Below are 13,263 nucleotides of genomic sequence, written 5' to 3'. Positions count from 1 at the left end.
CTGAGTGATGGCTGTTTCTTATTGGCACTTATTGACCAGAGGCAAAGCCCCCCTACAGTGTGTCACATCTTAGCTAAATGGATTACAGACAAATCAGTCGGGGCCAATTGTTCCCCCAACCTAAGTACCTCTCTGAGACCTCTGTGCAGCCAAGTGACTTCTGCATGACTTTGTGTTACTTCTGCACAAATGAGGAATCAAACATCCCTGAATATATGATCCGCTAAGAAGTGCAAAATAAGGAAAATGCTTGATGAGAGATGCACACAGCGATATTTATCTGCTTGGGATAAGACAATTATCCCCCTAAACAATGCTGTCTGCCTCTGGTGTATAAGCCGCACACATGTGGGTGAAATTCGATCTTGTTCCAGAGGACTCATTGGTTTTAAGCTGTCATTTGCTGTGTTTTAATTACACACCATTTCTCTCCCATCATCAAATTAGCACCTGCAATGGGGGACTGCCTCTAATGGCCCTGACTTAATGATGATAACTGACGATATCGGTTTCAACTTTCAGTAAACAACTGTCGCCCGGCTGCTGAATAAATTACAGACAAACCAGATAAATCAATACACTTGCTGGAAGTTACAGTTCAGCTGCTGCAGAAGTGATCACTTCTATATACTCCTAATTCTTTCACCTGGCTGAAAAACAATGGCTCCAGGCTACTTAGAGAGGCCCTACACTGCAGAGGTATGCTTCACCCTCGGACTGCGAGGGGTCTGTGGGTGCTGTGAGGACCGTCGTCTCTGGTGTTAAGCACACCCTTGGGGGCTGGAGAGGCCAGGACCACTTCTTTACTTCTTCACTCCTCCCATTCTCTGTCCTAACCCCCCCACCTTTGCTTGCTGGCTTTCTCATGGGCCTTTTGTCGGCGGATTACGGGGGGTTTAGAGACGCACACACTGATCCCTCCCTCCCCTATCAGAACCACACAGGGGGTTAAGACTGGAGCACAGAGGGGAGACCTCCACACAATGATATGAATTACAGAGCCTTTCTATGTATGTCCACTTAAATTCCCCCCATTTGCTCTACTCGGAAATTACCACAGAGCGCTATTCAGTGCTTGTGGTTTTCCCAGCAGGAATCTTTGGATATGTGCCAAAACCCATATTCGGATTATTTTTTGAATTTGTAACACCTTCAAAGTTCAGGAAGTGCTTCTTTTAACAAACTCTTTTGTTCAGTTTAAATACAAACATGTGTGATGGTCCCTGTGATCAACCACTGTAAACGAACACTGAAAATACCCACAATAAACAAACAAGCCTCAGGTGAAACCGCAGCAATGTATAACTGCGCACAGTCAACACACACAGCCCACATCATCTGTCCTCATTGTGAGAGAGCGCAGGCTGTCTCCTCTTCTACAGGTCGGTATCCATCTCTCTCCGCCTCGTCCCCGGGACAGCTGCCCAGACAGCCCATCTGTCTGCGCTGACCTGTGTTTGGGACCATGGGGGGAGCCTAAGTGGCCCAGGAAGGGGGCCTCTGGCATGCTGCCCACCCGGTAATGACAGTTAAGCTGCCAGCGGCTTGCCTAACAGCTCTGGAGGTCTCTCTGTGGTGCTACAGTATTGATATTGTATCAGGTTGCAAAGGGCTTGGCAGCCTTTTAATGAGAGCTCAGATTGATCAGGCGGTAGTAGCTCTCCCTTTAGCGTGGATGATGCTCATTGGCTGTCCCTGCAGGCATGACCTCCCTCTGGTCTGTATCACTGACTGACGAGGTACAGAAGCCCACTCATCCCCACACAATCACACACACACACACACGCACATAATTGCACGTGTACAGTCATGTTCAAATGTAGCTACAATGAGTTGATACAAAAATAGTCAGGGGAAAAAGTAATGATTTAATTACAAAAACCTCCACATTAAAGCATCGTGAGGTTCAGGTGGCCGTAGTGGAGTAGACAGCTGTTACAGGATTCAATTGGTCACCAAAGTCATCAAGTATAAAATAATATTGGCTGTAAATTTTACAAAGACACAACTGAAACTTCTAAAATAAAAATCAGTTCAGTTTTAGTCTGCATGCAGTAATAAAAAGACATTTCAGTCAATAGTTATTCCCAACAAACAGAATACTTTATCAGCACATACACAGAAACATTTTAAGTATTTCTCTCAGTAGAAAATGGCTGAAATAAAAACCAACATAAAAGTAAGAATTAAAACAATATTTAAAACAATTTTGTGACACATGCACACACCCACACTCGCACACACAAACAGGAGAGAAAGCAAAATCTTCCTTCTGTATGTTGAAATGTTCTCTGGGTCACCACCTGGCCAACAGAGGTAAGTTAAAAAAGAAACGTGCCTGCCATCCTCTATAATGGTACTTCACCTTTCCAACCCTCCTGCTCCTCTCTACCTGCCTCCAAAGGCTCATGTCAAGGTCACAGCAGTGCGCTCTTGGACTTGACTCTCTCCTATTAGCCCTCCATAAGACTCCTGTCAGACAGGCAGCCAGCTGTCGGGCCCCCTGTGGCTGCGATCATGACCCCCACTCAGCCTCTGGACCCCCCCTGGGATACAGCAGGGAAGTAACAGGATTGAGGTAGAAATGAAAGCCTGCTCAATACTCAAGGGAGAGGACATTGTGATTACTTTTCAGCTGCCTTTACAGCTGAAGCAGCTGGGAGACCATTCCCCGCCTGTGCTGCTGATCAGTCACACTGAAATGTGATGTAAAAAAATTCAAGTGTTGAATGCTTTGGATTTCCACGGGTGGAAAAGGTACATGTTGTGATTCTTCTTAAAAGTGTTCTTCACATGTACCCGATGGCAACCTGCTCGCCTATTTTGTCGGTTCCTTTCTGTTTTTTTCCTCTCTCTTCTACAAAACGTGAATTAGCAGCAGCTCGATCAGGTTCATCACCCTTGTGTTGTAATTAGTGCTGTGTCAGAGCGCAGTGCGCGGCCCCATTTCACTAATAGAGTAATTACTGCACCATCGCCGAAATCTCTGACCTCATCCCACCCCCACACACCTTCAAACCTTCCTATCGCACCTTCCTATCAGCTCAGACAGAACATAAAGCATCAGGCAGGACAGGAAGTATACCCAGCTTTTCAACCAGGGGAGGATTAATAGGCGCCGATAACCTTTTACCGTGGATCACACGGTCCAAAAAGGTCAATCAGATTCATGAGAAAAGCGTTGTGGATGAATGTCTACGCTTAATGAGCGTTGTATAGTGCCAACATCGCTGTTGCACTCTCCTACACGTGAAGTAGAAATGTATTAAAAATAAATAGGGAGTGCAGATCATTCAAGACACACATAAAATGGCCAGTAAATCCGTGGGGTAAGCAGACGAGAAAGGGACAGGGATACGCCGTCTACAGAGGAGAGCCAGACTCTGTTTTACTGCTGAAGAGATTCAATTAATTATCCCCACATCGTAGTTAAGGGAGGGTAAAACAATACAATCAAAAGATGTGCACCAGATGTCCTGCTTTTTTACAGGGTGAACGCTGATGACATACTTGGTGTCATCCAGTGCTTGGTAAGCTCCTTGTTAAACACGGCTGAGATTAAAAGCTATTAAAGCAATTATCTTAACGGCAGGAGAGCTGAAGATCGGAGGAGAAGAAGAGCCTTTTGTGGAATTCAGATGAAACCTCCTTTCAGCACCGTCGCCCCAGATAGCTTAAGTTAGCTGAGTGGTTACGCAAGTGGGCAGAAGAGATTTTTTTTTTCAAGTGTAAAGCACACACACATTCACACATACACGCACTTTCTTCACAGCCAGCCACTTCCTTACAAACAGAAAGCCGACTTCCCGGCCAGCCGATGGGAGCTGACACACAGTAAAAGAATGAGCTGCTTCTGTGTTGTTACTATAAAGCTTGGCTCAAGTGCAGAGTGGCCTCTCTGTGTGTGGCGCCGCAGGTTGGCACACTCACAGGGGGCTTTATTGGGGTGCCGTCCTGAGCGTCAGGCAGCATGCCCGATGTTGACAAAGCCTGGTATCGCCTGCTGTCAGCCCATTCTGTGTGCACCCGGCGGAAAGAATCAATTAGGCCGAGCTCACAACAGAGCACTTTAATATTTGACTTTTAATCATTGGGCAGAAGGCAGGCTGGGGCATGGAAGCAAGCTAGCAGTCCCATCTTGCTGAAGTGGAAAATGAGGGTCAGGAAAACACTCAGAGAGCCCAACAAAGTGCACGGCATACCCCAGGGAGGATGTGAGGAAGCAGTCTGAGGAGAAATTGCCACCAACAACAGGCTAATCCTCCAGTGTTAAGAGAAAAATATCCCTTCGTCTCACACAAGATATCAAAAGCACCTTACGCAACCAGTTACCAAGAGAGGAGGAGAAATATCACACAGCTCTGTTCATAAACAACCAGAGCTCTATGGAAGGGACAGTGGTTTAAGAGAAGCAACTGAATTGATGAGGTCTTCACCCGACAGATGAACTGCGGCTTTGAAGTGTTTCTCTGGAAGACTTTAGGTTTTTATCCTGCACTGCCGAAGGCCCCCTCTGCCAGCATGAAGAGGAGGAAGAAAGAGGGAGGTGAATGCTGTCCTCACGCTGGGGTTTTGAAGTGGAGATCAGTCCTCAAACAGAATAGCTTACCAAAGGCACATCATTCACCTGTCTGCTGTTGGTGGTTTCACAGAGACAAGGAGGAATATCAAAGTTCAGCTCCCTAAAAAACACTCGGTAAAGAAAAGTTGTGTTCATGTTTTTTCACAAACACAACACTAAACTTTCATGGCTACATTAGGAGCCGCTTGGAGCGTGTTGTTTGTTCATCTAAAAGCAGAGCTGATTACATGTACTGATGTTTTTGCAAGTGATAATGAGTCAGCTGTGCACAGCTGTGTACATAATGTGCCCACATGTGCTGAGAGCTGCTTCTGCTGCTGCTACCCAACTGTTCGCACAGAATGACTCTGATCACAGCAGCAGCACAAGGATGTTACTGGTAAACAGCCAACAGGACGGTGGGAACACTGCAGTGATGATGTGTCCGAAACATTCCGATTTTTTTTGCCTTTTTAAACTGTAATTGTACAAAAATATTTCAATTTTTTTTTGCCAGTTAACAGCCTAAAGCCACAGGGGGTGATGTCACTTTTTCAGCCATTGATCTGATCATTGTAGCTCGCTTACTAATTCTCATGACTACTTCCCTCAGCCTCACCCCACCCCGACTCTCTTTTCTCTTCTCTTCATTATTACCTAGCTGGACTGACGGCCACAGAGGGCTCATCTGCTGTGGACGCGGCACAACTGCAACACCCACAGCTCTCTTTGATCATCAATTCCATCTCAGTGGGGCCAACAACAACCCTCCTCTTTCTTTATTCTTATTGGTGCCGAATGAAATGCTAATCACTGACAGGCAGATCAAATGAGGTGATGTGCTTTTGATACCAACTGAAGCAGCGTGATGCATGAGTCGCCTCTGGAGGTAATGAATCTATCTCCCGCAGTAAATAAAGTGTTGACGATAACTGTGGCCCGCCGTGTTGTTTTTCTCAAGGGTCTGCAGAAGCCATGGTAACAGGGACGATAATCAGAACCTGACTTCTCTGTTGGAGGAGTAGTAGGTGGAAAGATAGATAGATTGGCTGCTCTGTCATGACATTTCTATGATGAAACATTCAGACAGAGTCGTGTGTGCCCTGAACCAAAACTCTGTGTTAACACATGCAAAAGAAATTCAGACACCTACAGTCGGTGTAGCAACATCACAAAACCTGCATCCACACATGCAGAAAAGAGAGGGCAGAAGGCGTTTTCACTTTCACAGGGTGTAAGAGGAGAGCAGTCTTACCTTCCTCTCTAAACAGGCTGTCTCTGATGTCCTCCTCTCCCACAGAAATCAGCCTCGGACTGCCAAGTTCTGAAAGCAAACACAAAGTCCAGAGTGGATGAGTACTTGGAACATATGCAGCTTCCACTTAAGAGCTCAAAAGACGGTCTCGTAGCGTTCTGGCTCGTTTTAAAAAAAATCCTTTTAAGTCTTTGAATCGTGTGCATGTTCTGGGTCATTCTTCTCTATAGTCTCTGTCCTCCTTAACAGACACTATGAGCCAGGTCCAGATGCCACTCCCTGTCTCTGGTGCTCCCTCACATACACCCTGAGGATGGTGGCACATCTGTTTCACACAAAGACACTGCAAAAAAGCTGTAGGATATGGAGATAAACAACCTTATAGGCCATGTCACACACAGACAGGATCTATATTTGACTGCTGCTGTGACGCCTGAGGAAACAGGCAACAGTTCAGGAGGTGCTTTAGTGAGACCTGTGCTGGATATAATAGAGTAAAAATTCTCTTATTTTAAACATAATTACTTCACACCCTTGAGGACTTTTTGAGTGATTGCGATGATAATTAGTTTCTGTTTGTAATGCTTTGCAAGCACTGCTCAATTGCAGTCAGGCAGACGAGTAAATCCTTACACTAGCAGCTGAGGTGCAGAAAAATAGCTGTTTTCACTGAGCTCTTTCCATAAAGCAGCCGTCTAACACGGCCTCAAGATCATCAACAGCCTCTAGTTGTGATTTTGCAAGCTATAAGGCCTTGTTCTGTGTCTGTCTACAAAGACATGTTGACAGGAGTGAGGCTGTCTGATGCCTGTTGTGATTGGACAGGTGTCAGTGTCCAGCATACAAACAACAGAGCCAAGGCAAACCAGCTTTGACATTTCCATAACCGCTCTGTGAAAACTTGGCCTTAATCTCTCCCGACTGATGGAGCCTCTAATATTTCATACGCAGTCTTTAGTGAAATAGTTTTCACCCAACAATGTGGTGATAAACCCACACACACACATGCACTCATGCACTCATGTATAGGCAGCAAGGCTCAGAATAAACTGGAGAACCTTATAAGCCCACATGTTTCCCCCGCCAAGGCACGTCTCTGACCCCAGCTGCTGTCCACTCATGGGGATCAAAGAGAGGGGCGGCTGGACACCTGTGCCTGTCTGTCTGTCCGTCTGTCTGTCTGTCCATCTGGAGCAGTAAAAACAGTTTGATACCTCTGTCAAGGCTGCGTTGCCTCGTGAAGCATATTCCTCGATAGCTTAAAACAAAACTGACAAAGATGTTTGAAGCCAAGGACACATCGAGGAGGAGGAATCTCAGTTATGCGACAACAATACAAAACAGAAGATCTATCATTTATTTTGACAGCGTCTTATTTGGCCGAGGATGACATCCACATAAACCTGCTGCATTCAGCAGACTCCGCAGGCTGCAAATGGTAAAAGTGATATACTTTCCTTTTGTCTAGCTAAAATAAAGGAGTGACAGATTTAATATGAATAAGCAGAGGGGGAGGAGGAAGGGAGTGGATTGGAACAGGCTGTGGGTGACAAGGCAGTGTGACAACTCAGAGAAAATGCGACACCTGGCCTTGTCCTTGATGTGAATAAGAGGATGATACATCAAAAAGTGACAGGGCAGAAAGATGGCTATTACCCAGGCTGAGATGAAGAGGAAGAAGAGGCGAAAGTGACTATTTTTAGCAGTGGAGTAAAAATACGCCAGGGGTTCATTTGATATTCCTTTCCATAAAGCTCTCCTGAGTTAATGAATCATGTTTTATTAGTTACAATAATCTCCTGTTCCTGGCAGGGTTGCACTAAAACTGTGATGACATTTCAAAGCATGCCAGCAATAAGATCAACAATCAGGACAGTCCATCCTGTTCTGACAGAGATGAGCAGGAACGAGCCGTCTGTCTGTTGATCTTCATGAAGTTTGACTGCAAGGGTAAATGAGCGGGAGCCCGACCGTGTTTATTTTTTTGATTGGCTACACTCTCCTTCTGGGGCTGCAGGCTGATTGATTTCAGTGGGCTGTAACCCCGGCTCTGCCCATATTGATCCCACATCCCCAGGCCTGTCTCTTCCCCAATTAAGAGTTCACCTAGCCGCCACTATGGACCACTACTAATAAATACCCTGCTCCTGCCAACATCTCAATGTTGCATTCACCACGCTGCCCATCTCCGGTGCTTTCTCACCTCATTTCTCACTTTCGTCCGATACTTCTCAAATGGTACCTGATGCTCAGTCACATCTGCACAATAGTGGTGGGATTGATCTGGATTTGTGTTGAGGTAGCTTTCGGGTGGCTGGGGGATCAAGGTTAGTGAAGGAATCCCACAGTTCATTAAACATAAGCGTGAGGTAGACAGTTCAAATCTCTGTACATCGCTGAGAATCCATTGCTGCACCAGCAGCCAGATTTTAAGGATTAGAACTAATTGAGCTACTCTGGATGTAGAAACTCGCAATGTGTCTGGGTGTCAGGCGAGGAAGATCAAAAGATTCATTAGATTAGAATTAGATCAAACACGGTGAAAAGTTGTGAGGACAGACGGAGGAGGAGTGTGTGAGAGTGGTCGACATGAGAGAAATCCAGACTTAACAGCCAAAAAAGCTCTCTGACTCAATATCCATTTAATTGCCAGGTACATGCACAGATACAAGGAATCTGCCTGTCTTTGTCTGTGGAGCAGTTGGCACATCAATCTCTTGATCTGCCCTCCTTGAGGGTGCAGTGGGGAAAAAAGCAGTTCAGTAACAGGTCAACATTGCAACCATCCTTAACCCAGTAATCCCACTGCCTTGGTGGAGTGAAACAATTTAATTCAGAGATCTGTAATTCCTTAAACCTTATTAGGCACCACAATGGCTGCTACACCCTGAGGGAGAGGCATGAGGGAGGGGTGAGGGTGGGGAGCTGAAGTTGTAACCTGGCTTTGTACAGGGACGCAGAAAGGACGAACAACACAGAATTAGAGATTTAGTGTTGCTTACTATTTTAATGAAGGAGACAGACGTGTTCTGGCTTGGCTGCATTACTGGTGAGTTACCATAGGTACAACATGATGAAATGGTGACGCACTAAGAAACACAGGGTCACATTTTCAACATGTCAGACATTATTTAATGATGTCTTGCATTTTTCATAGCTCTTCTTTTTGTTCTGTTTTTTTCTCTCCTGTCGTTTCACTTGTTTCTTTTCTTCAAAAGCCTGAACAGAGCACAAGGTTTAGTTTGATCTTTCTATATATGAACAGAATTCCACAACAGAAAATAATCTGTTTTACTCTGTATCACCACTGCATCCTGTATTCATTTAATCACAACATCAATGGGCCACTTAGACTGCTGTTATGTGAGTGCTCTCATTGATTGTTTGCCCAAATCCAGGAGAGTGGGGTGTGTCTGTTTGTTTTCACTTACTAATGGACACCATCTCAGCACACACCTCAGTGAGAGCGGAGCCAATAGCGAGCGGTGGAGGAGACATGGTCATAAAAGAAAAGAAACATGGAAGAGATGTAAGATTTGTACAGCAGATTGATCAATAAAGCCTCCTCAGATCAAATAAGAGGTGCTCAGGTTGTGAAAATGTAGATGAAAATAATCGTGGAGATAATTACACTCACGGTGATGAGACTTTGCTTATCAGACAGAAAAATGGTTTCAAACCGGATTTTGGCTGCGTTCCAAAATCTCCCAATCACTGCTCTTAGCAACCACAGTTAATTCGGTCATAAATAATTCACAACCGTAACAAAACTGTAGCATAAGGCCACCGATAACCCCGGGATCTAAACGCTGATTAGAGGAGCAGATTGAAGGAAGGATTTAATACAAATTTTGGAGATACGGTATCTCCGCTGTTTGATATTGCAAGTGAGAAGGGGCCTCTGTAGCCTCTGTCTCTCCTGAGACAGATAGGCCAGTGAAGCCTGTACTCTGTGGCCAGCAGGATATAATTACATTTCTCCGTAGGGCACCTCCACTGCACAGGCTCAGCAACACAGAGGGGCGAGATTGAAATCGGATTGCACTCTAACATAACAGTTGTCCACACATGAACATTGGGAATCAGACGTTTACACCCTGTGCATACTGAGCTGATATAGCTCAGGCACAAACACAGACACATAAAAACATGTATGCAGAATCACATGCGCTTATAAACACACTGCAACGTGCTTCTCCTTATCTGCTCCTATCAGCCGCAGACTACTGCTGTCGAGAGAGGAGTGTTTGAGCGTCGTTGTCAAAGAGCCCCGGTGCCTCTCCATCATTAGAGCAGAGACGAGGAGCAGCGCAGAGATTTACGCACTGATCTCCTGATGCCGGCTCGTCGCAGGACCTGTTAACAGCAACTCATACATAAGGAAGAACAGGGACTCCGATAGGGAACACAGGAGTGCTTCTTACTGTCAGGCTACTTTAATGTATTCTAAAGGAGCCCTGTGTGTGGGTGAAAAGTATGCAACACAAGTTGTTTCCAAGTTTTAAGCTGTATTTTCTGAAAAATTAAATGTGAATTCATTTGTGTCCATACACTGAATGTATGTGAATATATTTTGATATAGCTAATATCACATCCATCTATTCAAGCAGCAAGATTCAATGATCAGGAATTTTACCGCAGCTTTAAGGGGCATGACAGTATGTTCACCTCTGAAACACAGCTCCTAATATTTTAAGTTTCAGTTAAAGTGAAGCAGTATAATACGGTACTTGGCACAATAAGATAACAAAGCAAGTAACATAACATCCATATGCATATGAAAATATATATTTCCATTACATTTTAGATGGATTCCACAAACTAAAAATGGGCGTAACAGCACATTGATCGAAACTGGTGTTGTTACAAATGGTAAACAGCAGCTGGAAGAAGCTGTAGCCACGAGAGGGCTGAATGAAGCTAATGGGGGACATTAGCTTTAAGACTCTATTATAACCTTGCTGTGTCTAACCTCAAAAGACTAAGGTGCCGGTAAAATGAGCAGATACTGGCGCTTCCCAGGCCGCCTGCGGCCCCGCAGACACAGTCAAGCAGTGTCACCTTGGCTGCTGTCACAGATATCTGCCACCTGTCACCACGCTGCCCCTGTGGCCGGGGATGTGGCCGTGTAGACAATGGCTTTGTCGATAGCACTGCCTCTTAAGTGAGGATGGGGGAATATGTCCTCTGTTTTCATCAACAGCTCGAGTCGAGAGCCTCGGCGTGCAGCATTAGCATACAATACATATTCATGCCGTAGTCTCCCTTCAACTGCAACGCCAGCCCTCCTGCACATTTTCAACTCATTTTTACAAACGGCATGTCAAGCGCCCCATTTTCGCCGGGAGTCCCACATGGCCTCTTATGTATTCACAGCACGGCCACCGCAAACAACATCAACAGGTCTCAAGGTCGTCACTCCCACTGATAGTGTGTGTGTCTTTGTCTGTTTATGTTGTGCTTTGTGACTCAGAAAGAATTGTGTGAACAACTGAAGTTCAAAAGTATGAATTAGGGGAAGACTTAAAATAAAATGATTAAGGGAGTGATTAGTGTGTGTGCTTGTGTGTGCTGGATGAGCACTGGCACACATGTATGCAGTGAGAGTGAACCAATTGTATGATATGTTGATGTAGTGCAAATAAGTGACAGTTACTTTGTGTACACTTCCTTTTTGCATCAGGGAGTGTAAACATGCATTTACAGCTGTACAGTTTGTGAGTAAATATAAAACACACAAGTGTCTTCATCTGGGTGCATGGATGCGTGCATGTGTGCGTGTGTGTGTGTGTGTGTGAGCAGAGTGTGTAGCATGCGGCTGCAGTCTTAGCATGCCGGGGGACTGGCTGACAGGTAGACTCAGTACGAGCATCCTCCTTCAGTCCACTGGCATCTCAGCGAGAAAAGAGGCCAGTTGATGTGGGGGTTAGAGCTTCCATGGCAGAGTGCGTTGTGATAAATAATAAATGCTGAAAAGAACAGATCTCTGAAGCTTCTTTACTTTCCCTCCATCCTTTCATTCATCCATCCACCCGTATCGCTACAAACAGCACGGGGCGTTCAGCTGTCTCCATCATAAATATTTCAGCCTCTAGGTCACTGCCCGCACCCCCCTCCCCTCCGCAGCTCTTAACTGCCACCACTTGGTGATGACACAGCCTTTTGACCCATAAAGCTATTGACAAAACACTGATAGTGAGTACATTCACTGGGACCAGCCTCAAAGACTTAAGCCGTGCAGGCTTCTATAGGAGTGGCAGTAGGTACAACTCTTGAAATGGCGACTCGTGAATGAACGCTGAGTGGTTGATACGTCCTCAGTTTCTATAAAAAGGTCCCCACAATGTAAACATTAAGAAAAAAAGAAAAGAAATACTAGACGGTCCTGCCTTGGGAAAAGGCAATATTTTCGCTGTTGTGGTTGTTATTTTTGCTCTAATATAAACCCTCCCACACTCAGCAACAGTCAGGATTATATTTGGGTGTGTAAATACAAAGAAATGCTGAGAAGACGCATTTTCTGTCATTTTTAAAACACCATAAACTGTGAAACAGTAAGACAAAGAAAACTGATCACAAACCAGACACCAAGACAGACCAAAGAACTGAGGAAAGTAGATCCACACATATTCTGAAAACAATCTTATTCTAACTACTACATAGAAACATAAACATGACTTAAAAGAAGGACCCTTAAAAAAGCTAATTAATAAATCACATGTCGACAGCGTCCAGCTCAAATAACCAGCAACTTGTTCCTCTAGAAAAGCAGCAGCTCCTCTTCACACTGCCCTCATTCAAAGCTACATACTCTGAAGAGTCCAGTCCATCCGATGACGAGAGGTTTCATCTCTCTCACCCTGATGAGCAGCGCTGTTAGCGACTCCATGCATAAATCTCAGAGGCAAACAGAATGGATCGGAGCATTCAAGTGTAAACTAGGGCAAAGCTCCAGCACTGTACCTTCTCGAGACGCTACTCTGGAAGCAAGTCCTGTGGAGGAACAAGCGATCTCACAGTGAGGGAGACACATGCTGCTCTCTGTCAGCTTTCACAAACACACGCACAAACAAATCCACACACCTGTTCTCATCCAGTCCGGTCCGGTCCGTTCAGATCTGGTCCCCCTGTGCTGGCTTAGTGAGGAGCTCGTCTCACCCCCCACGCAGCCCGGTGCAGACAGCTCACTGTTATAGATGCACTGACAAGTGAAAGGAGGGAGGCGTGGTTTCACATGAGATAAATAAAAGAGGGAGGGTAAAAGGGAGGAGAGAGGCTCCCTCAATCTACAATTCAATTTTACCCTCACTCGCTTTTTCAGCAGTGTTTCTCTTCTTCACTTGTCTTTTCTCTTCTTTTAGCATATTCTTGCTGTCTGTCGCTCCCTCCTTTTCCACCTTCCTCACTGGCTCTCTGTTTCCTTTAGTCTTTCTCCTCCTGTGTCGCT

General features: G+C 45.3%; 1 protein-coding gene across 3 annotated transcripts in view; it reads right to left on the bottom strand.

Annotated features, from left to right (window-relative positions):
- sulf2a (sulfatase 2a) overlaps window positions 1–12,975 on the bottom strand; it is a 33,582-nt gene extending 20,607 nt beyond the window's left edge. For all 3 annotated transcript variants that reach the window (XM_069678565.1, XM_069678567.1, XM_069678566.1), the window contains exons 1-2: window positions 12,900–12,975; window positions 5,817–5,885 (exon numbers count right to left, since the gene is read on the bottom strand). The gene's annotated coding sequence lies outside the window, so the exon portion shown is untranslated. The remainder of the gene's footprint in view (window positions 1–5,816; window positions 5,886–12,899) is intronic.
- Window positions 12,976–13,263: the final 288 nt, after the last annotated feature.

Source organism: Semicossyphus pulcher, unplaced genomic scaffold, assembly GCF_022749685.1.
Source record: "Semicossyphus pulcher isolate SPU_LCO1_2020_fin unplaced genomic scaffold, fSemPul1.0.p SCAF_3, whole genome shotgun sequence".
Lineage (NCBI taxonomy): Eukaryota > Metazoa > Chordata > Actinopteri > Labriformes > Labridae > Semicossyphus > Semicossyphus pulcher.
This window is presented reverse-complemented; position numbering and strand designations above follow the sequence as displayed.